The sequence below is a fragment of the Anser anser genome (assembly GCF_964211835.1).
Source record: "Anser anser genome assembly, chromosome: 6".
Taxonomy (NCBI): Eukaryota; Metazoa; Chordata; class Aves; order Anseriformes; family Anatidae; genus Anser; species Anser anser.
The window spans coordinates 32,420,961-32,446,805 of NC_139726.1; the positions used below are offsets into that span (position 1 = coordinate 32,420,961).

Sequence of the window (25,845 nt, forward strand, 5' to 3'; positions counted from 1 at the left end):
TGTCTTGAAAATACTAATTATGAAGTAACCTTTCTTACTTCTCATGAATTAACCTTTTCTACAAGAAGCTGGTCCTGACCTCAACTACCCTGCTGAAAGTCTCGATTCATGCATTTCAATGAAAAAGGAGGCTTGACTTACAGCAGTATGTAAACTAGTAATTCTGGTGTGAATTATACAGGATAAATTTGTTACTGATATAGCACCGTACTCTCCAAAAATACTGGATATTATATAGAGATACTAACACAATTACTTCCAAGTACTAATTGTTTTTTCTTAGGCATACAGTGGAGCGTTGCCAGATGTCACTAATCTTTGGACAAAACTTTCACCGTTGCCCAAACACTGTGCCCAGGACTGGCAGGAGCCTTCCTGCCCAGCAGCACATGCACACACACACGTGTCTGCACTTCACACAAGGGCCACTGGTCTCTGCACGTTCGTGCTGTCACAAAAGCAGGAGAGGAGGTGATGTGGGTGGAATTGCAGGCACCGGGCTAGCTGAGAAGTGACATACATAAATCTTGTCTTAATAGATAGAATGGCCCATTTTTCCATTTAATGGACTTTATTCTGCTCTTGTACAGACTGTCATTTTAAAGACATTGAAAAGACATCAAAGACAATGTCACTTCATTTATTCAGAAATAAAATACACACCTGTCCCCTACAGCCATTACCAGCAGCACCATTAAGAACACACTCTCTAACAGGCTCAGATGGAGTTGTCCCAGGGTTCTGCAGCAACAACAGAACTGAAAGGAGGGAGGGCAGTTGGTTTTTATGCAGAGTTTGTCACTGGCAATCTGTGCTGCATTTTTACCAGGACAAAGTTGCCCAAATACTGCTCCAGTGTTGCTAGACTGCAGTTGACATAGTCCCTCACTGCAATATAAAGAGTAACACTTAGCAGATCTAAAAGGTCTTGTATTTTACAGCTGATTTCCACACAAGCACATCCTTTATTTTCCTATAACCGTGCTGAAGTGAGCGACATAAATATGTCAAGAGACAGTTACCTGTAAAAATAAACCTTCAGTACTGTAAAACTAAATAACACACACGCACGATCTATCACTGCCTGATTCATGCACTGCGACAAAACCCAAAGTTCTGGATTTACGCACACAGAGTGACTCAGGGCTTCTGCAAACCAGGCCTCTGAGTCCTTTCACTAAAATACCAATAGCCTGAAATGTCATAATACCAAACTGCTGCTTGTTGCACCTAATTCTTGCAATACAAGTCTTGTCAACAACAACACGAAGACTACTGTAACAAAAGCCTACTCAGAAAAAAACATTCAGTGTTACTTAGAGTGACTACAGGAGCTTGCACACAAAACATTTGGACAACGTTTTAACTTATACATAGAAGCATTAAAGAAAAAATATTAAGACTTAAAACTACACATTTCAGCAATGCACTTTACAGTGGCTATTGAATTGCAACCCAATAGAGAAAAGCAAACATCTTGACAGAAAGCTTCTACTACCTTTGGCTTTCACACAGGGCCCGAAAGCTACATTCATTCCTCAAGCTGTGTTCTTCACTCTTTCTGAAAAAACACTCTTTCAAGCTGACACTCTACTCCATGGAGTAATTTTCCAGATATTGAGGCTTCTCAGCTATCAAGTTAGACAAGCATAACATCGGCTTAGCAAAAACACCATTCAGTTTCACTACAAAACTCAATTTCCTGGTTGATTTTCAGGACTTGGGCTCACCATTGCCAGCAACTTCCAACTTATCAGTCAAGCCATGCTGAAAGCACGCATGTGTCTTACCTCGCAGGTTCCCATCTCTAAATGGGCAACAGAAAAATGTTCAGTCTGCAATAAAATTGCTGAAATTTAATACATTTGATTCCACAGCAAGAGTAAAACTTGCACAATGCTTTTGTGCATAAGGATGTCCATTGGTCTGCTTAATCCCGATTAGGAGGACAATTTCTGAAGTGACATTTGAAGAACTACTTTGGGTCAATCACTGAAGAAAAGCATGTTTTAACACATTTAGTAACTTTTTTTTTCCAAAATTTGGTGTTGAGTCTTGAATGAATGTTTTTATATAATGCCAGATGCAGAAGTACCTTTGCATCTATAAATTTTATCGTCTGACATATACAATTTTAACAGCAACATAACATTTAAATCTAATTCATCTCAACCTTCCAGATGCTAAACTAACAACACCGAAAATTTCATATGTCAGTACCTGATTGATTAGAAAGCCTGAATAGACAAATTATAGTAAACCAAAAAAAAAAAAAGGCTGCCTTAAGAATCCATGGAAACCAGCCATAAATGTAGACACACAAAGCACATGAACTTAGAGCCTTCTGAACATCACCAATGATCCAAGAAGTGAATGGTATGAGAAAAGAAGGGGGCTTATTCCCCCACCTCACTGGAAAACCAGGTTCTATTTGGAGAACAGAATCAGTTTAATAACGATGCTTGGTTAACCAGTCATCTCCTAGCTTCAGATTACCTTACAGGATGCACCTCACCTTGCCACCTTTGTCCCCCCGAGATCTTCAAACACTTTAGCTACAGAACTGGGTCTGGAGTAAAAGCACTGACTTCTGTAGAGCTATTACTGATTAATATGTCTATTTCTAAAGACCATTCCCGTTCCCCTCTTCCTTCCTTAATTGGTGTCTTTTCTGTCAGAGCAGTTAATCTCTGGACCTTCAGAACCACTGTATATGGCTTTATCATTCACTGTAAGTAATTACATCCCATGTACTTTCCACAGTTTAGATTCTTCAAAAACAGAAATTTCATCTTTCATGTGACCTTAGTAGATGTGGTTTGGTTATTATTCCCTCAAGCCTTTGAATGTAAAGCACACTGACTCATTTTCATCATTCATCTCTTGCAGCAACTGAAATTGCAGTCAGCTCTTTTAAACCCACAGAAGACCTTTTTAATGGTTTTTATATACTACATCCGTGCCATCGAACATATAACCCAAGATTCATGGAAGAAACAGGGCGAGACCCACAATATACTCCTCCTGTCACATAGCAGGTTATGAGGCTGCTGCTCCACTTGTGTCTGGGATGGGGAAGCCCTGGCCTGGTGACACCTCTACAAGATGTTTCCTACCACATCTCTTTACTGTACCTCATTTTTAGTATTTTTAGTATTTTTCTTGCCTGGTTCATTGGTACCAGAAGACTGTTAAGCAGCTAACAACTTGACGAAAGAGGTAGCTTTGTTGTGTTTTTTTTTTCCTCCTGTTCAAACCATAATCAAGTAGTTCAAATTCCCTAAAGGCAGACAAAAATAATTACGTTTAGCAGCTGGAAAAAAATATGAAGATAATTGAATTCAATTTTATTAAACAAAATACTAATGGCATAGATACTAAATTTACCTATAGTACAGCATAATAACGTGCACCAAAACCATCAAACGCTTCTTTTTAAGTTTCAGCATATATCGTTCCTGTAGTTTTTACTTTATTGTATTAAATTTTGAAGATGTTACATAATGAGCAAGTATGGAAAGAAAACCACCCCACTTTCGAAAGTAAATGCACATAAAATCCAGAACTTATCCACTTAAACAATTAAGAGATATAAAATGCAAGCTTCAGAAAATTATAGTTACAGCCCTTGAAATGTGTGTAAATTAGGTTTCTTGAAGATGCAAGAAATGACACTGAACATGCAGAGTTTCTCATTCCTTGTTTTCACATTTGTAGCTGAACTCATGGAAGGTTTGAAGAAGTCATCAAAAATACAACCACATACACTGCAAGTTTTAAGTCTAACACTTTGCTTAGTTCTTGATCCTAGATATAAGATACTGAAGAGAACCATACAGAAATTTTCCAAGTCTGAGATTTAGATTTCTTTAAGGCATTATTGACTTGACTGGTATAGCAATACCATTCTAATGTACCACAAGGAGCAGAGATACCTGACTTCTTAAAAATAAAAATAAATAAATAAATAAATAAAACAATTCTGGCAAAGCCAACCTAGCGCATTCTGGCAGAAATCTAAAAAAGCCAAATGACATGCTTTTCATCAAAATATGTAAACAACAGCATATAGAGGTAATGGTCCAAAAAAAGTTCTTTAAGGTAGGCCACCTTTACTTGCTGAATTTACTAGTAAAATGTTTCATTTCTTTCAAGTTTTCCATCTGGAAGAAAACTTGTAGAAACTCCAGTATTTGAAAAACGCTGATACAGTTATTGAAAGACCTCAGGATGAATATGATACACATGAAGAAATAAGCATTTTCTGGAGCAAAGGAATTCACAAAGCCCTGTCCTCTACAATATCCATTTCATCATTGACTGAAAACTTACTCCAGTGCCTTCCAACTTTTCTGGTGTTCATAAAATCTCTAAATCACAAGGATTCTCTAGCATTAGATACATGTGGGATCACAGAGCAATCTTGCCCAATTTTTGCACTTTACATGATCTCTTCTTTCTCCCTAATCTCAATTTTATGTGGCCACTGATTCCTCAAATAAGCGCAGTGACAGATAAAGACATATATTCTCACACATATCATTTCATAAATCTCATTTTCTCCAGGAAATCGAACTAGTAAGTATGAATTCTGTCAACAGAAATATATTACTCATCATACACAAGTTTATTTCACCTTCCCTCCCAATTTCTTTCCTCCTCTGCTTGCTTACCCTTACAAACTCTTGCTAAGAAGAGAAATGAAGCCCCAGTTCAATTTCAAATAACATCTTGTGATGACAGCCCATTGATCCCACCTGACCAAACAGATTTTGCCATACGGTGTGCTGCTGTATTAGCAGAAAGGATGCAGGACTCAGCTCTCCACTGAAGAGCAGCACAGTACCAGGCAGGATGGGAGAGAAGAGCCACCCAACAGCCTGCCCACATTCCCAGCGTTTTGTGAAGCACCTAGGCAGAAGGCACTCGCAGAGACTTACTGTGGTTACTTCTGAGCAGCTGCAGATTGCGTCGCTTCTGCCCTTTTGTGCCTTTGAGCTACCCCCTGCGTAGAGAACTAGGGGATAGCACTCCCCACATCTCTTTTTCGGAGCAGTGGATGGCTTCAGAGACTACTTCATTCTGTCCCATGCAAGGCTGGAAAGCTCCCTTGGACCTGGCACCTCCCAGTCCCTGGGTATCCATTATTGCCACATTCTTGTCCCAGAACTGTCTGCCCTACATCCAGTTCAGCATTAAGGCATTACATTGCTGACAGTGTTCACGTTTTAGACAATAACTGAACGTAAGGCTACACTGCTGAGTGGTGGAAGACCTTCTAAACAAGCTCCATTTCCCACGAATAAAAGAAACATGGGAGCCCAGAACTTCAGAGCTGTGAATTAAGTCAGGACTGGGACTTGATTTTAATGCAATTACTTGTTAATTTAATATGCCTGAATCATTATTGCTCTGGGGCTTTTGCCTGTAACTCTTAATTCTTCTCATTTTATTCAGCGTGTAGTGTACAAAACTATACTATGCTAATGGAGAAGTTGCAATTATTTATTTTGTGTATTTCCTGCTGACTGGGGTTATTGCAGCACGCAAGAAATGTCAGCGTGTCAGAATAAAATACTGATAATAGCACAGCATATAATAAGAGACTGCAGTTCCATCATTTGTCATTGAATTTTTGCCTTTTGGGTAAGCAGAAAGGCATTAAGTTGTTATGTGAAAGTATGGTGCTGCTCAAAGCCCATCCTCATTTTCAGCATGAATTAGATGATTTTTCCAATAGTGAAGTATTCCAGACTCCATTTAATTTACTTAACTATGAAATGCAGGCAGTCAAGTTCTTCCTGTATAATCTAGCAACAGCTTTTTAAATGCCTATCATGGACATGTATGGAGGTTCATAGGAGATGAAGAATTGACTTTTCTGTGAAAAATCTAAATTACATTGTATTATTTTGTTCTACTGGGTTACTTAAACATCAGTAATATAAAGAATAATGAAAGGAAAGGTCACGCTGCCAAGTGTTACAGGACCTTTGTCCAAGTACTATTTAGGCTGAGCCTTGCAATGAAAAGAAGACAAAAAACAGTAATTAGAGTTAAAATTGAAATATAAGGTTTTCAGGTATTCACTAGTTAACATATGACAATTGATCATAGGACTTTTTATTCAAGCCAAATGAAACCTGAGACAGCAATGTTTGAGATGGTCATAGGGAAAAAGAATATTTAAAACTCAAAGTAATCAAGGGAACCAAAAAAAAGCCAAAAGTCATCAAAACATGAAAGCCGTCTTTCTACAGTGGAAAACACAGACCTGAACTTCAAACACAATGGAGGGTCCTTTGCCAAAATCAACTGAATTGCTAGCAGAAATCCTGACTGGTTCTAAAATCAAAGTCACAATTAAAAGTATAGATTTTAGAAGCAAACAGGAGCTTAAAAAGAAAAAAAAAAAAAAAAGGATTTCCCAGGTTTTGGATTGTTTCCCACAGCATCTTTCTTCCATTGGTTGTGGGCTTTTTTGTTTTCTTATGCTAGAGGAAAGGATTCTCTCAACCAGTCACAAAAAATGAGACTTGAAACAACAACAAAAAAAAGCAAAAAACAATGCAGTTTCATGAAACTTTCATTTAATTATTAGAATCACCAACACTAGGATGGTGCAACTTCAGCTCACTGCAAATAAACTCTGGTATTTAAAGACCTGATCGATTTTAAATAGGAGAACAAGTGATTTAGCACTGCATGTTCCCTATTCAAGCTACTTAATGACAGAACAAACTATTTTGCTTCTTAAAGCTAGTGACCCCATTTCAAAACTAACAGGCATCTTTCAGCTGCAAGAACAAGTCTCCAAATATGTGACTTCAGAACAGTTTCATTTTTAAAGATACTAAATCAGAACTCTCACAGTATTAAGTATCATAATGCCTCTATCAAACACTCTTCCCCTCCAAACACTCCTGTTATCATGGCAGGATACCCACAGTAAATTTGCATAAATCTTCAGAAAGCAAAACCTGAAGTCTATATAGCCTCATCTGTCTTGTTAACAGATGCTTTATCACCTGAATTCTGTAAGCTTTTCCATTTTTGCAGGATAAGAAGCTGAGATTTCTCAGCTCCTCTGCCTTTTGTACCATTTAATTCACAGAGGTTCCTAAATGCCTTGAACATCCCATTTTTATAATGAAAGAGCTTTCATTTGTCGTCCAATCACCTACCGCTAACACTATTCTATACTTACCGCATTTGGAAGTAATAAAACACTCTGGGGGGCTTGTAACAGCACAGAATGAGAATTGTATTAAAGCTGATGCCTCTTGACCCAGAAAAAAGTACTCACTGATTGAACCTTTCACCTGGGGCAAAACCTGTCTGTCAGTCCACTCAGCCCAAGAGCAAATTGCTCGGTAAGCAGCAGGTACCTAAACCTTACAAAAGGCTGGGAAACATGCAAATTTTTCCAAAGCAAATTAACATTTCAAATCAAGTTTAAAACTGAATTCGTTATTTTAAAATACTTTCCACCACTGAAACATTCTGTTGATGGTACAGATGGGTCCTGTAAAATCTAATTCAACACAAAAAGTCAATTCTCAATTTGGTGATAAAACCATAGTTCTAAATTAAAAGAGTATGAAGCTTACTGATAGCACCTGAGAAAAGAGCCTCATAATACTTCATTTCAGCAAACATAGCAGAGCTCAAAGGTCTATCTTTTATCTAGAAAAGATGGCTTTCCAACTGATAAGCATCCATCTATATGTGCTCCAAAGTATCTAAAAGAAAAATTTTCAAAGGCAAAAAGGACAGCAAAGAGTTGCTCACAGTCCAAAATTAATGCGGAGGTGCTCAAAAGGCCAACAAACCTCCCTCTGTTCTTAGCAGTTATACTTGTGACAGCCATATTCATCTGTGATCCTTGTTCTTCTCTGCAGAAGTGTAATGCCTGGCCTGACCTCACCAAGAGAGGGGAAACAAGCAGTCACAAAGGGTATGTAAATGAAATGATTCCAGTTTCTTCGGTTCATTCCCCAAGAGCTCCCCAGACACAGCAGGTGGGGCAGTAGAAAGAGTCACAGTGAGGCTTCAAGTGATGGAAAACTCATCATCAGGTGGAAAGACAAAGAAAAAGTCAGGTTTTCCCCAACCTCTGCCTAATTTCTACAAGGAAGATGATCCCCAAAGAATCTGTAAACAGGCCAAAACCCACACGACCCACAACAAAAGTTTAAAAAACACGAATACCACACACACCCAAAAAACACCTACCTAAATTACACCTGAAAATATAAAAAAATATTATAAGCATACAGCATTGATAAACCAAGAGTGTAAAAGAACTTTAAGGTAGATACATATTTTTTCCCCAAGCTGATGAAGCTCCTTTCCATTGTCTTTCTGAAGCTTAACTTCACTCTTGAAAAAGGATGCTCATTAATGAATGTGCCACTGAGCACTGAAAATGACACATCAACACATGGGGAAGAATAAATGTCAACTTGTTTCCTACGTGTTTCTTAAAAGCATTAGGTAGATTGCTGTTTCCATCAGGCTCCAGTCTATACTATACTAAAGTGCTTAAAACCTGAGTCAGGAAAAAAACCCAAACCGCCTTTGCAACTGCCATACAGTAAAATCCAGCTAAAAAGTTCAAAATGAATCACAAAAATAACGCAGAGGACCAGAAGAACTGATATAAAAGACTTGGACAATAAACAGCAAAGAATACACACTCTGCAAGATATTGTAAGACATGCTTTTAGGCACTGTTCAGGCGTTCTCTGTATGTCAGCAGAGCTGACATTACATCGCACTACACGTTTTTTTCCAAAGACGACAGTGATACCCAATTGGAAGTGACAATGGTACAGATGCAGGTGTGATTACAGTAATGTGGATGAATTTACAGGTCACATCAACAACTCACAGTCTATTTAAAAGTAAATTAGGGATTGGAAGCCTGCTTAGTCTGTGACCAATAAAAAAAAAAGTGATTTGTGCTATGGTTGGAAGCAGTCATCTTCCTGCAAAGAGAACAACTCTTCCTCTAGGCTTTGCTTGGAGATGTTTCCCTCCCGTTCCATTATTTTTAGATCTTAATGTTATCTAAGAATTCTTTAATTTACATGTTTTATAAAATGAGTATAAATGGGTGTTTTATCTTTACCGTGCCTCTTGTGAATTTCTGTCCTTCTTCCTTCAACAGATAATGTTTAATCTAGTAAACTTTGGCGTAATTTAAAACAGTGCTAGTCTCAAAAGCCCTTCAGATCTCTAGCATTTGAAATGTTATTCTTCTGGGAACCCATTAATCTTCACAAAAAGGTCTCAAAGGGCTGTATTAATTAGCAGATCCAAGTAATCTACAGAAACTAAAATACTGCCAAACCGCTCCACACATACTGCCAGCTCATTAAAATACCAAAAACCTCAGTTTAACATTAAATAATTCCCGCAAGACTTTCAAAATAGCTTACACAAGTACTATATTTAAAATTTGTTTTAAATGCTAGGGAAATTTACTATGATTTATGAACACAATTATACATAATAAGCCTTTTAGAGCTAAGGTTCTAACATGAGCTGTAACTGCTACTATACAATAACATGCTTCATTAGTATGTCCTTTCAACACAGATTCTGTGCTCCCCCTCCTCTCCCCTGCTTTTTACAGAGCATTTTCTTCAACCCATCCAAAGAAAAGGACTGAGACAGGAACAGCAAAACTATAGACCAAAAGTTTTTCTCCTGAACTTGAATTTTAGTAGCTACCAGAGCTACCTTAGCTTCATCTCACTGTATTTTTACTTCTCACCAAAAGGTAAGATATATGGTAGGTAGCTATACTCTCAGGAAAAAAAATAATATATATATATATATATATATAAAATAAAAAATGCAACTTTTTCTGATTGATCCAATTGCAAAAAGAATTTGTAAAATGATGACAGATCAGGTCCAGGTCTAGACCAGACCTTACACCAAGACAGATATGAAGTGGTTTTTTTTACATTAAAACCATGTTGACAATGATGAACATGGCTTAGAAATGGTTTTGAAATACTTAGCACCTAGTGTTTAATTCAGACGGCTCTTCACAACTCTTATCACAAGAACGCACTCAGAAAATGTCAATGACTACCCAGGTTGCCTACCCCAAGCACGACTGTGCACGACCCGGTTTCACCCATGTCTCAAGCTCTCAAATGCAAGGTCACACAACTCCTTCCCCATTACTATGTGCAGGCATTAAAACTAAGCCACTTTTCTTTACAATCTCTTAAAGACAAAACATGTCTTGAAGAGAAAAAAAACACTTAACCTTGTCTGTCCCCACCAATTCTTGCTTTCAAGCCTTTTAGTTCTTCAGCTCAGTCTTGATTTTATTCTCTTAGATCATATTAACAATACCTCTTGGTCTTCATTTGAATACAAGGTCTTCGGATAGATCCTTGGGGTAAATACCCACTTAAACTTGTAGAATGGAATTAGAAATAACAGCAATAGTGCAAGCTGTCTCGAAGTGCACCACCACATACACCATGCCTTGCACTGTAAGATACAGAATAGTTCAAATACCTGAAACACACACCTCAGTGTTTTGCTTTACACTATAACAATATGCAACAAAATGGGGTTGAATGACGTCACAACAGTGTATAGCAAGTTAAAAGAGCCCGTCCAGAAGCCATCAAACTTTCATTTTCTGAGGCAAACCAGTTTCCACGCATGTTTAACTGCTTCCCAGTCCACCAGGATAGGGTTAAAAACAACCTATTCCTTGGATATTTTTTTCCTGACTACTCAGAAACCCAGGGAAGTTATTTTTGGATAAACAGCTCTCACAGATCTCAGTGGCCATCAATCTTTCTTCATTTACTGTTGTCTTGTTTGTCCTTTCTCTGCCACTATCTGTCTTGTGATAGGGAAGCAATCTACTTAAACACTGTTCAAACCACAGAAAAAGTTTCCTGGCCTCCCTGACTTCCCGTGAAGCCAGCTAGTAACACTGCACTCAATGCTGTACTTAGAAATAATTGAAAATAAAGGATGCTGCATAAATTAGTTTGAAACTATACAAAGCTCCACCAGAAATGCTTCTGGTTGGGTGAACCAAGTGCTATTTGTTTTCTGGCTGATGGCACCTCTGCTTTTTGAGGATTTTCCTACAGCTTATGGTTGCTGATGTATCTAATAGCTGTATAAATATGCATATATTTTACTGAAGATGACATTTTTGTATGGCGTGCATTAAAATAACAGTGGTTGGGAGAACACTGGTGTTTGGCACCTACTGATTCCTGTAAAATTTCACCAACTGTCTTAAAGTTGTCTTAAAAGCTGATTTACAGTTGTTTGGACAGCAGAATTATGAGGTTTGGTTTCCTGGTATTTTCACCCCATAGCTCTGAAACAAACGCAAACCACAACGTGTGCAAGAGCATACGAGGCACCACTTCACAGCTACTTCATGGTATCAGCTACACCAGAGCCACAGCGACCTTCAGACACTGCAGGAGCTGCTCTTATTACCTCGCATGGCCTTGAGGTTTACTTTGCTTAGTAAGAGCCCAGTGACAGGGAACTTCTCTCCAATACCAGGTAAAAGAGGTATAAGTGTTCTGCTGAGATAATTAATATAGCAAACCACAATGCATGCAGCAGCATACCAAGAGTGAGGCATCCCTTAACAGCAATTTAATGAAATTAAGACCCAGCAAAGACCCAAAAAGCACGAAAACAACAAAAGCAACACATAGCGCCAAAGCCCTGTTCTAAAAGTACCAAGAACAAAGAGCAATCTCCTGCAGCTGCGTGTTGGGAAGAAACGAGAGACTGACGAAAGCCAGGCCAGGTGAGATGGGCTTTGCTGATCACACTCCTAGAGAAAAGTCTTGGTATGGTGTTTGCACAGAGCACTGTCTCCCCTTCAGTTGCTACATCTGGGATGTAGAATAACTTGTCATGCACTCCAAGACATTTATTTTTCTTTGTTTTATGTTTCTCAAAGCTGTGCCATTTCAAAGGGTATTTAAAAAGGATATTTTTATATATCAGCTAAGACCACTTCCAATATTCCCTCTTTCTCATGACAAAGCACAAGCTTGCTTTTTTCAATACGAGAAATTATTGGAAAATATTAAAAGCAACCTGTTCCTAAATTTCATTTTAAAATCCAAACAAAAAAGCAGGACAAAAAAAAACTGTCTGCAGCCATGTGCACAATACTGAGCTATACAGTCTAATAAAGCAAAGTTGCTTTGCTTTGGACTGTTTCTGCCTAAAAGATGTCATCTCATAGACAGATGTATTTATTTTTATGGGAAAAACAAGCAACAAGTTTCACCAGTACAGAAGCTCAGTCTAGAAATTGCCCTGATACTTGCACAAGCTGGCTTCCAGTGTTGCAGTCTATCAACTTTCATGACTATGATCACTCACAACTGAACAGGGATGAACACAGTCTTAGACTTTCACCTGGTTGACATTTTTATTCACAGAATCATCTAGGTTGGAAGAGACCTCCAAGATCATCTAGTCCAACCTCTGACCTAACACTAACAAGTCTTCCACTGAACCATATCACTAAGCTCTAAATCCTGTTCAACTGCTGTCTATGTCCCATGAATTGGAAACTGAAATCTTTTTGAGTAAAAGTTAGAGTTGTGAGTCTAATTTGCTGTGAAACAGCAAAAGAAAATATCTGGCAACTACTCTTCAAGCACTTAGTATCCATTAGTGTAAAATGAAAATCAAGATGTTAGCTCAGTAGACATTGTCCTACACTGAAGACTGCAAAATCTTACTGTGAATTTAATGACGTAGTTTAAGACTGAACTAAACGCTCTACACGTTTTCCAATTTTATCAATATCTACAACTGGCATCACATTTTCAGAATATGCCAAGCATCCCAAAGGCAACCTGGTCATTTTGTTCAAGCGTCTACACAGGAGTTGTTCTCATATGGATGCTTATTTATATACCTGCCTAGGAGCTGCTGAAAGCTGCGTCTGAATTAGACTTTGAGCACATGAGATATAACAAGTTTGTCCCTGAATTTGAACATTAGTAAAAACACTCAAATAACATTATTACTGCCATAGGTCTGCTCCATTTCAGAGTTCCCAAATCCCTAGCTAGCAATCTCTTACTCCTTAGCTAATCCCCACAGAAACTAGCATAGGTAAGGAACATGAAACTCATGTGATCTGATCATGATACTCAAAAAAATTACCTAGCTTTATGCCAGTCCTAATTAATTCTAACAGCAGCAAATAAAGCCCATTCCATAAATGAATCCAGATATAACTTAACACAGTTATGTGTCTTTCACTTGCTTGTGAGTAGCAGAGCAGGCTGTCATACTTAGAGCCTGGAAAAACAAAATAAAAACACCCATTACAGACAGTGCATAGCCTCTTAAATTTACAGCATCTCAAAAAAAAAAAAAAGAGTTTTAAAATGCGTCACTGAATTTTTGGTAGTGGTATCTTACTCCAAACTCTGTTACGTAAGTGAAGAAATATGTAAATTCTAAGCCTAAAATGCCATTATAAAAATTGGTATTGGGTACAGAAGTGACAACCTCCTGAAAAAGGTGGTTTTGTTTTCTTTTGAAGGCAAACTTTGGTAAAGCACTCCAAAAAAAAAAATTGTATTGCTCGCTCTTCTGACCAATTATATTTTGACATTTTATAATACAATGCTGGAAATTCTCCAGGGAGATAGTTTCAAAAGATTATCAATGGAAACCAGGAACAAGCAAGGAATCCTGTTGAGAACAGGTCAACAGGTGACACGAATGTTTCTAAGTCTGTCTTGGCATCTCAAACCATAAGCCCATGGGAATTGGCTCCCCTTCCACACCATTTGAACATCTTTCAATATTTTTTAAGCTTCACCTTTCACACTAAGTTCAACTCTTTTTCTATTAATCTTATCAACAATTGCACAAGCTCAAAGTGTGTCAATATTGATATTTTCAGAATTTACCTTAAAGCAAATGTTGCCATTATAATAGAATAAAAAAGAAAAGCACCACTAGGAGCTGCAAAGTTTATGAAACTATATATATATATATATATATACACACATACGTATACACAGAAAGCACAGTCAACACATGCCTTTATATAAAATAAAGACAAAATGCGAAAATACACAGGCATACCTGCAAATGGGACAGTAGTGGAAGTGTGGAGTAATTTCCATAATCTAGTTTACGAAAAAATTAACAAGTCAGCATTTAGCAATCATACCTGACGTTTCCACAACAGGATATCTTAAATAATATTACACAAGTTGAGCTCTGGCACAACAAGATAACTTGGACAAGAGCACAGAGGACAAGGCAGTGAAGCTGTAAGGCTGGAGGTGCTTCTTCTTGGCAGTTTACAGTCTGAAACCACACAGGACTGCTGTCCTACCTCATCTTTTAGGCAGGAACACCTGGTAAAGATAAGGTAATCCCTCACTATTTTAAGTACAGAGCTTTGTCAGCTCTGGTCTTCACAAGAAGTCTACAAAACTGGCTAAGACCATGCATGCTTTTTCTTCTGCCTTGTGCCGGGCAAAACCCCAGAATTGCATGGCTATGGAGAATAATCCCAAGAATTTTATACTAGTTTAAAGATTATCCTATGACACAAAATCATGTGAATGTCCTGAGGGAACACTGCATAACATTCTTGTAATGACCCCATTAGTTCAGTACTTTTACAGGTATTTCTCCTTACTGCTTTTTGCTACTGATGAACTTTCATTCAACAACTCAGCAAGTTTGTCCACACACTAGTAATTCTGCCTTTTGGCAAGCTACATATTTACTCAAACACACAAGCAAATATACTGTTTTTCTTTACATTCCTCATATTTCCCCTGCTTTTCATCAGAGATGCTTGCAGCTACTATAATTCAAGTACTACATTCATTTTAATAATCGAAAACCTCCTTTAAGAATACTTAAAATAATGGAAAAAAACAGCTGAGCATGTTTGCTTTTTTTTTTTTTTTTTTAAATCTTCAGATATTAACATCCCACAAGACAAAACACATAGATGACAAATGAAGGGGAGATTTCGATTAGATGTGACATGAGGAAGAAATTCTTCACTCGGAGCACAAAGCACACATGGGAATTAGGGCTGAAGATGCACCTTGCTTCTGTTCTTTTCCATAAAGAATAGAATGAAATTACCTAAAAAACAGTGTTAAAAATAAACCCAGGGCACAGGATGGGCGGTGCAGGGCAGTCCCTGTGGCCGAGGGGCAGCCTTTCTCTCTGGCAAGCCAAAAAGCCAGCCCCAGAAAAGGGGCCCTCAGCCTCAGCCCCCCCCAACCCTCCTCCTTGTCCATGTGAGGGCAGCTTCCAAGCCGCTCCCAACACAGCCGCCTTTGGCCACATGTGGGCCACTCCACCACAGAGGCTTGCTGAGGTCACAGTGGCCACCACTGCCCGGGGCCCTATAAAACAGGCCCCCTGCAGCTGGCCCACCATTCGCTGAGCTTCTAGGCCCTCTGACCGCCAGCTTGTGCGGCAGGAAGGAGACTAGAAGAGCAAGGCGAGCAGCAGGCCTCCTTGGTGTGCGAGGACAGCCATGCAGTCCGGTGAAGCACCAAGAAGGAATGCACCTGAGCAGAAGGAGATGTGTCGTGGGCACAGGGATAGCGCCGGTGGCACAAGAGACACCAGTGCCCAAGGGACCTCTGGCGCCCAGCCCACAGACACATACAGGCAGTACCATTCGCACCGCAACGATGTGGGGAACAGGCCAGCCCTGGGCCTTACCATAGGAGCAATGGTGACGTGGGGCGAAGGCAGGAGCATCAGGCAGACAGCCACAGGGAGCAGAGGCGTGCCCATAGTCCAGAGCACAGTGCGGGACCCAGTAATGGCCATAAACCAGATGGCACCATCGGACTCATGTATGAAAATCAAGCCAACAGTGGCATGGGATCAAGCCATGGAACCAGACGACCCCCTGGTTCAGCACCCTGGCCTGAAAACATTCCGGATGGAAGGCATCCCGTTTGGGCAGTCCCGGGCAAGGACTGGCTTAGCCTTCTACCCAACACCGTGGAGCCCATGGAGCTGGATCCACCAGATGTGGAGGAACCAATGGAAGTGGATCCACTTCAGCCAGAAGAGACCTTGGACTACTGCGGCATGTCTTTGTGCTCTGCCATCCGACTGCACCAACAGCATCGGAGCAGTGCCTGGCGAGCCCCCTACTCGTTGCTCAGGCTCCATCGCAAGCATTAGCTTGGAGCCACCAAACACCACGGACATCCCGCAGGCTTGCCTGCAAGATGTCCCGGCAATAAACAGCTCTTGCCAATTCTCAGGGGTTGTGTGAGTGCTTCTTTCTGGGGGGGGGGGGTGGGGGGGGGTGGGGAATGGGCTAAAGTTGTGCCAGGGGAGGTTTAGGTTGGATATTAGGAAGAACTTTACCGAAAGCGTTGTTAGGCACTGGAATGGGCTGCCCAGGGAAGTGGTTCAGTCACCATTCCTGGAGGTCTTTAAGAGACATTTAGATGTTGAACTCAGTGATATGGTTTAGTGGGGTACTTGTTAGTGTTAGGTCAGAGATTGGACTGGGTGATCTTGGAGGTCTCTTCCAACCTAGGTGATTCTGTGATTTTCCCAAGCCAAAGCGATTAGGAGAGACGAGCTATGGAAACAAACTGCCATTTTTACATGTAGTTGTGTGTTAGTGTTTATCTGTAATTAGTTTATCTGTAGTGTTTATCATTGCAACCATAAATATCTAAAATCTCTAGTGATTCTACACTCAAGTAATAAAACGAATGCTGGATGATTTCAGTTTCTATTACCTCAGCCAATAGAAAAGGAACAACTAGTACAGTAGGATTCTAACACATGCACAGCATCTTTTCATAGGTCCCACCAAGAACAAGGAAAGATCAGAAGCACTACTAGATCAATTTACCATTTCTAGAAGACGCATCAAAAAAGCAAGAAGTACTTTATGGCATTAATTACAATACCTTAAACGTTTTAGCAAACAGAATTCCTCACTTAAACAGCGTGCGAAACCTCATGATATTTTGGAGCAGCACCTGATTTGTGTACATTTTGCATTATTCTTTGAAGCACTGCATTTGTGTAAGTCACTTCTATTTAGAATATATGAATTTTAATTTGGCATTATATTTTCATTGTGTTCCTCATCCTTCTTCTCTATCACACTGTATTACGCATTGAACACGCTCTGGTTCTCAAAAACACCATTCAGCGATGCTCCTTTCTTTCCCAGAAAACAAACTGTATAGCTTATTTGTATATATGAATATCTGAGTCAGAAACAAAGTCCTGACATGATTACCTAAAATTTTATGAAAAAATACTTTTTCCAAATATACATATGACCTTCTTTATATGTAGAAATGTATTGCCAAATACTAGAAAAACTACAAAATTAAAATCTGGAATCAAAACAAGGGTTCTTAGATAAACACTCCCTTCCACATTTCTTGACAAAGAATAGCTCTGAATAGATGCTAAAAATATAATAGAAATCAAAATAGATTTTCAACTTCCAAGAAAAGTTAGTATTGTACATTAATTGAGAATCTTTTTGAACATAGCTGTTATAATTGTATCAGTCACTGAAGTGTCAAGATAGGTATTATTCACCTTTTGGAAATCCTGAAGTGTTAATTTTTCTAATTTTTCTGTTCTAAATTTTCTGTTCTGTTGCTTTTTAAAAACAAACAAACAAACAAAGAACACAGATTTCCCCAGTGTGAATTCTCCCATGCAGATTCTTTTTCAAGCACAAAAATATTTCATTTCAATGAAATCCTAACATCTTGTTTACACATCATAGAAGAAATTTTAATAGTTATTTTCAAAATATCTTTCCTTAGAAGTTAGCGCATCATCCCGTATGACAAATGCTAAAGAATTCCTTTTTTTTTAATTTGTTTTATAAATTATGTTTGTTCAAAATAAGGATATTTCAATGAAATCCTAAGTTATAATCATATTTGTTCTTCAAAATATTTGGCTCATCGTAGGCTGGCTGTTTCTTGAAGTTAAACACTTACCTGAAAATTATTGACCCAATCTATTAAACCCCATTCTTGTCCACAAACTACTAATAAATAAGGGAATAAAAACACAAACCAAATTTAGAATTGCTGACAGTTACCATGCACGATACCTTCCAGTCTATGGAGAATATGCAAGAGCCTCAATAAAGTTGAGGCTCTCTTTTTACAATCATGTTTTTATAAACAAGTACTTCCATGATTTTCTGCAAAGTCTGCCTCAAAAACTATGAAGGTAACTAGTAAAAAAAAAAATACTATGTACTTTCCCTCTGTTGACCTTCCCTGAAAGTTTCCTATTTTCTGATAAAGATGCTTGTTCGCTAACAAAATTACCGAGCTGCCCAGCTCATTTCATGTGCACGCCATAAAGAACACAATACGACTTCAAATTATTGCTGTTACGGTTTCAAGCTGCCCATTAAAGTGATGGCCAAGGCCTTCCCGCAGGAGCGATCACTTGTGGCCAAAGTTGCAGGCAAAGCTAATGAGAAACAAAGAGACTTCTTGAAACTAGGATAGCCAAAAAACTTACAGAGAGGAACAGGAAGGAACATTACCCAGGTGAATGGGGGAAGAGGCAAAAAAGGGGAACATTTACTTCTCTCCTTGTATAACTGTGCTAGGTCGAAAGAGCTACAGATGAGGCTGAAGGGTCATAGCCAGGAGCCGGGCACCCACACCAGCGCCGCGCCAAGCCCTTCCCGGGTTTATCCAAGTGTGATCCGCGCTGTGCTCACTGATTATTCACAGAGAGCTCACTTGTTCTCCTTATTAAACCGCATTACAGGGAGCTAAACTACATTTGACATTTTCCTACGAGTACTTCTTCCACATAAGCTGCACTAAAGCTGTTACAGAGACATTGTATGATAATGAACAGACTGAAGTCCAGGAAATAATCTCTCCGTTGTGGTGGGGGCCTAAACGCGGAAAAAAAGTTAAGAACTTAATTTCTATAAAAACCACTGATACCCTGAAATAGAAATTTAGAGCACTGAACTGTGACTCAGAAGACATGAATTTAATTTCGGGGCCTTCCACTTATGTAATCTTGCAGGAATTATTGCACAGGAGGATAATAGCGCCTCGCAGGAAGGCCGGGGAGATAAGCATGCACGTGAGGTCCCAGCGAGCAGGATGGTCAGAGCCACACGAGCACAGGCACAGATATGCCTGCTCTGTCTTTACTGCGTGTTAGATCTAAATTAAATCTGCACTGCCCGCCGCAGCCTGGCAATCGGCACTCCCTGACTCAGCTTCAGGCTCCCCGTACGGGTGCTGGCTGCTGAGACTACGGACACCCAGGCTGCTGAGAGCCCTGACACTCAGGCTGATCCACCTAATCATGGATCAGGGGGCACCCAGGCTTCTGGGGAAGGGCCCCACGGCCAGCCTGTGTGCCTGGCACCAGTCCCACCTGCTTCCGTGAGGACAGAGCCTATCCTTCACAACCCACAGCAGGCAGGAGTGCTGCTAGCTGTACCCATGACACTTGGTGGCTTCGGGGTGTTTTGTCACTTGTTCTTTGGCAGGAGGACAAAACCTCCATTTATTTGCAATGGAAACACACCTTTATATTCCCTCGTCAACTTCACAGACACTTCCCCTTGTTGAAGTGCAGAAGGTTCCTGCCAGCCTTCTTCTCCAGCCTGTTCAGGTCCCTGTGGACAGCAGCACAGCCCTCTGGTGCCAGCCACCCTGCCCGGTTTCATGCCATCTGGAACTTGCTGAGGGTACCCTCTGCCCACCATCCAGACCATTAATGAGGATTTGAGCCGGATCAGAGCCAGTACTGCCCCTTGGGGCACACTACTAGTTACTGGCCTCCACCTTGACTTCGCACTGCTCATCACCAACCTCTGCATGCAACTGTTCAAGCAATTTGCAACCCATATCATGTTCTATAAATGCAAGTCATACCTAGGTAGCAGGGGACTGAGTAATTCTGCATGCAGGTGAGACTCACGTTGTTCATGTTTGAAAAAAAACTCTGTTTTATATATAAACTGAAGAAATAATTAAGGCCTTGGCTTTTGGAGAACAATAACAGAAAAGGGATACCTGTGGTTCTAATACAAAAGCAATTCCTTGCCTAAGTCTTTGAAAGGTTCAACATTATAAATTATATACGTACAAAATTACATGGGCATACATTGGTTTTAGTGGTATGTCTAAGGCCTTGAAAGGAAGGGCCTTCTCTCCTTAAGAGATTTTTAGACAAGTGCTCATTTGTCTCAGCCAAATTATGAAAATATTTTGAACACGCTAACATGAAAGATCACATGCTGGGATGGTTAGTCCCAGAAAAACGTACATACCTCAGGATTCCAGAGTGGTTTGGTAAAAAGAAAAAAAAAATCCATTCTGGAGCTAAACTCAGACGAAGCTGTGAAATCCATACTTTAAAAAAAAAGACATACTCACTTTTAAAATTCATGGGACTTGAGTATGAAGCATGTGTTGGAACTAAGAATGAGTAAGATACGAAACAAACCAAACAGGAGAAAAAAGGGTAGCTTCTGAATCACTGAAGTGGGAAGGCAGGGAGTGGAAGAAATGCCCCATGGTCATCATGGAGCAAAGCTTCAAAGCCTGCTGTGCTGGAGCTAAACATCTGCAATAGCTACATCATATGTCATATTCCTTTAAAATCAGGAATCATTTCCATAGGAAAATCAAGCAGCAGCTAATATTGCTAATGCAAATCTCTAATTCACAGTGTCTACTCATGCAGGAAATCAGCACATGATGGCATAATTAATAAAAACAGTTTCACTGTTAATGGAAAAATGAAATTTAATAAAATTCTTTTCTCATGCTTTAGGGAAACAAGTAGAGGATTTAAATAATAAATAAATAAGAAGTCTTCTAACTACCTAAATTTCTCCTCTTTGACAGGAAACTCCACCCCATGAAATTTGAATTTCTAATCCTTTTTTTTCTAGCTTGCGTTATATGAAGACACGATATGATTTGTATGACTGATCACCTCTTGGCAGATGGGCCCTATTTTGCTTGGCATCATGCAGACATGGAACAAAATGACATTACTTCACCCTCTGTAAGACAACAGAGATGGAAACAAATGGGCGGAACACAGGAAAAAAGGGAGACATTTGTCAGTATGACATGCAGCAGTCTCAGCAAACTGTCAAGCTAACCACTGTCAGAAGCGTATAGGCATAACAATAAAGAAGAGTATAAAGGAGCAACGGGGAAGTCATCCTGAAATGTTAAGATTGAGCTCCCTCCAAATGGGAGGGGCATCAGAAATAAAACTATCAAGATGTTTGCTAATGAACTGATCTGTACTACTTCTGTTACTGTGTTTATGCACGACAAACCTTAATGGCCTGCTTCTCCCACATACAGCTTTATGAAGAAAGAAGTTTGGGAATGAAATGGAAAATTGGGAGGTATCCCAACAAATGAACAGAACCAGGAGGTATGCCTGAAAGAAACTTAATGCAGAACACAGACAAAGTTTCACTGAAACAACAAAATGCATGGTTCTGTATACTACTGCAAAATTACCTCCGCCACAGTTTGAAACTAAAGAAATGATGCAGACCAGCACCATCACATTTTACAGGAAACGTAAGACTATAAGCTATTTCAAAAGGAAGTTCCTCCTGTTAACACTCACCAAGTATTCTTTCTGCAAAGACAATTCCTCCATATGCATGTGTATGCACATCTGTGTGTATCAGTACACATGCAGTTGTACGTAAACAAGGAGAAAAAGTAATAGGAGCTAAAAGGGAAAGGGTGCAGAGTTTCACAATTTTTGTTGTCCTACCTCCGTAACTTTGCACACAGCACCACAAGGCTAAGTTTACTTTCAATTTGTGAATAAGTCTCATATAATCACCTACACATTTTATACTGCAAGGCAATTTGCATGGTTCCCAAGGAGATAAGTTTTAAAAATCTTCTCTGGAATCCACTGATAAAAAAATTGAGGAAAACTAGTAATAATAAGATATAATGATGAATTAGTCTACACAGAAAACTTATCTTTTACTGAGCCCATCAGGAAAGCCTAGATAATCACTAAACATTTTGTATTGCTTTTCTTTATTCTTATCTCCAGCTTCATATTTTTACCGTGACTAGGCAGAACGTTTTCGATTTTCTATCTTTTTCTTTTACAAAATATCAAACAAGGATAAAGGATTTGGGAACATGAAGTTAGACGTAAACAAGAATAATATAAATACATTTTCTGTTTGTGCAAATATACTTACTAAGCAAAGCATACATTTTAAATAGGCCATATACTTCTAACCACAACCAAAAGAGTCATTTTTGAGACAATTGCTATACCTGATAAACCTCAAATAAGCTTTGAATGGAGAATTGTAACCTCTGTGTGCCATGTGTGGGAGGGAATGAAGAGGAGGAGACATCTTAAAAATATAACAAAAAAGGAAAAAGATGACGGAGCCCTCGCTTGCATTCTGCTGGAATTAAGAGGCATTATAAAAGGTCACAAGTAAACTTACAAAAGCCAGTATTTTCACAACACTAATTTCCTGATCTAAGATTTAAGCAAGAGAACAACAAGGGAAAAAGGTTATTTTCTAACTATAAAAAATAAATGAATTATATGCTAAAAATAGTATTGCGCTAAACTCTCAGGACATTACTACAAGTTTTTTCAGTTGAACTTTAGATGAGTATCTCTCCAAAATAATATATGACATTTTCCTATTTTCCAACACTGTCCTATCCCTAAAAATGCCCTGAATAAAGATTGCACTGGCATCTTTCTTTTCCCGAGTGGATACAGTATTAATTATGACAGATGTAGTACTGCATATAGTGAGGCAGAAGTACATTCCTTGGAAAGCCATACCAACCCCTTGCGGTTACATGAAAGATGCAGACAGCAGGTAAGGAGAAAATGGACAGTAAGCGAGTAAGATTGAGAAGATCATTTATGCATTATAGATCTCACAGTGCTCCTTGTAGGCAGAGTAAGATTTACGAGGATATTTACAAGGACACTGGAGAAATGTGAGCTTAATGCAGGAGAAGAGTACCTATGTGAAGATTTGAGAAGTGGGAAACACATTCAGTTTGGCAGAAAGCAAACACGGTTTCCCAAGGGATTTCTTTTTCCTACACAAATACAAGTTTCACTGAATACTGATGAAGGTCTGCAGAACTAATCTACATCAGCTGGAAGGCATGCAAGAAGTCTGCATTTCTATTTGCTGGTGCTACAGAAATGTAAAGGATCCTAGTAATACACACACAAAACAGATTCTGTTCTGTCTTTATTAGCTTTGGTGAAAAAAATCAAAAAAATAAATCTGGTCTCCTCCTAAGTTGACAAGATATTTTCTATCTATCCTATAAACTACAAAAGCAATACTCATCTAGTGGCTACTACTTTCTACCTTCTGTCTTTAAAATCAAATAGACAGTCATAATTACTTTAAATGCATTTAGTGGAAGTTCAGCATTTCTTTAAATGGACCATTTTCACTTAATTCCCTACACAGAGAATTTAATCTAAGTTATTTTTCTCTGAAAAATCTCGATTTATGCATTTAATAACCTCTTGGACTTCTGAGGAAAGTCAGCTTCAGGACTGAACAGCTGCTCTGTCAAACCAAAAATGATAACCCAAGCCATGTGCATTAGCTGTATGCCTTGAGATTGGATTCTATAGCATCTAATAAGGTATGAGCTCCATTTGAAGCTGTTCCCAAAAACACAGCATTCACATCTTCTCTCCCCTCTTTGAATTCTTAGCTATCTGTGGCCAGTGGTGTACTAAAAGCATCCTTTTCGTCAACAGAGAGATTTGTTTCCTTGAAGCACACAGGGATCTAGTACTCTGAGTCTTTTATTTCTCGGTCAAATTGTTTGAAATTGGGGAAGGTGTTAAAAAATACTCCAGAGGGGAGACTGTCAAAAATGACCTACCTTGAACAAACCAGGCTACGATATAGCCTTTAGCATTAGCAAGAGAAGAAAAAAAATATCTTGCTTTCCAGTCACTCTAGAAGATAGACTTTAAGCAGTGGTATACAGATAGGGAAAGCTTTTTAATTAAAATGTCTAGAAATTGCAAATGTTCTTTTTCAGAGTTAAACATATAGACACTGTGATCCAACACGCTCATAAAGAGATTTTTAAGCAAATGAAATGTTCAATTATAGTCCCTGTTTTGTAGTGTTTACATTCGCGCAAGACCACTTTAATATTGCTTTTTTCTTTGCATACATTTATATTTTTACATTTTTTAAATCAGCATTTCAATTTTAGAGCTCTATCCCAGGCTCTCACTTTCTTTAAGGCATTATCTTTCCACAAAAGTCAACATCATTTTGTTAGTTTATGAAATTAAATACACGTACCCACTGTAGTGTTTTTTTTGTGTTTTTTTTTTCTCTCCCATTTAGTTGCTGTTTCTTGAAGCAAGTTTTGAAAGAGTTTCCAAATAAGTTTAAAGACATCCAATTTATTTGTAACCAGTAAATTACTTTCACAAGTGGTATTGTATCCTTAAGGTGTGATACCCACGTTTATTAACTGTAGAAAGCAGTCAGAATTCCCTCTACACATGATCATCTCTTCTAGCAATTACAAGAAGCACTGGATGTAGATGCTTTCAGTAAATTAGAAGAATATCTTTCAGGAAAGATAGGGAACACAAAGAATATTCTTACATGAACACGTATTATGCTTACCTGTTCTTGTTCAAGTACACGGTAACCGCAGAATGTAGCTAGAGGTGTCCTTTCTTGACTAGCATACAAGTTATCACTTTACGCAATTACATATTATCTATTTTAATACTCACAAATAATTTGCAACAACATTTAAAAGTTTGCAGCACAAACCTGGCTTTCTACTGCAGGTAAAAAACTTTTAACAGACATAGCATGAAAATTACATTATACTTGCCCATCACATGCGTAAGTCGTCTAATGAAATAACCTGTAAAGATTTTATTTTGATCATTATTCTACCTGATTCACTGAAAATCTTAAAAAGTGTGGAAGTGTTTTCCTTCTCCCAACTGAATCTTCCCCCTTACTATCCCCTACACCCTTCTTACACCTACTGTTCTTCTGATAAGCTCAATAACCCACCTACATTTGGGGTGAAATTGCTACAGCCTCCTCACAGTGACAATGCATTTCTTTCCTGATTGGCCCAATGTAACCATGCAAGAGAAAATTATTCAAAATATTACTTTAAGAGTATAGGTTAGGAACTAACCAGATGGGAAACCAGAACCAAGTATCTGAGAGACTAAGCAGAAGCCTACCAGCAAAACTGAAAACAGTACAGTGAACACAAAATATGGCATGTCAACTAAAAAAAAATAAAAATCTGTGAACTTTGGATTATATTTATTAAATGTGTAAAGATGGTTTCCATTTTCACAGACAAGATTTACCTTACATCCACCAACCCAAAAAACATTTTCTACTTTGTGTCACTGCTTTACTTGGCCCTGATTTTCAGTGCTGTTTAAACGACGCAATACTCTATTTCTTGACAACGCTAATTTTTTGACAAGTCAGTCAATCGTCAAACTTTTACCCTGCATGAGAAATGAATTGCCCAAGCTTTTAGACTTTTAAAACATAGCTATGTTGAAGTATGGTTCTTAGATGCAAAAAGATACTAAGCTACTGAAGGTAAATGTAGGAATACAGTTTTTCTCCAGGGAGATACCTTCGGAAGTAATCTACTTGCAGTCAGTGTGCAATAAGAACAGTATCGTGCTACATGAAACTTATCTGAATGGCAAAAGTAATGAATTATTTTTTTTTTT

General features: G+C 38.8%; 1 protein-coding gene across 3 annotated transcripts in view; it reads right to left on the reverse strand.

Moving 5' to 3' along the window:
- The window catches only part of SPAG16 (sperm associated antigen 16), a 399,263-nt gene that overhangs the window by 295,227 nt on the left and 78,191 nt on the right, over window positions 1-25,845 (reverse strand). The window lies entirely within an intron of this gene.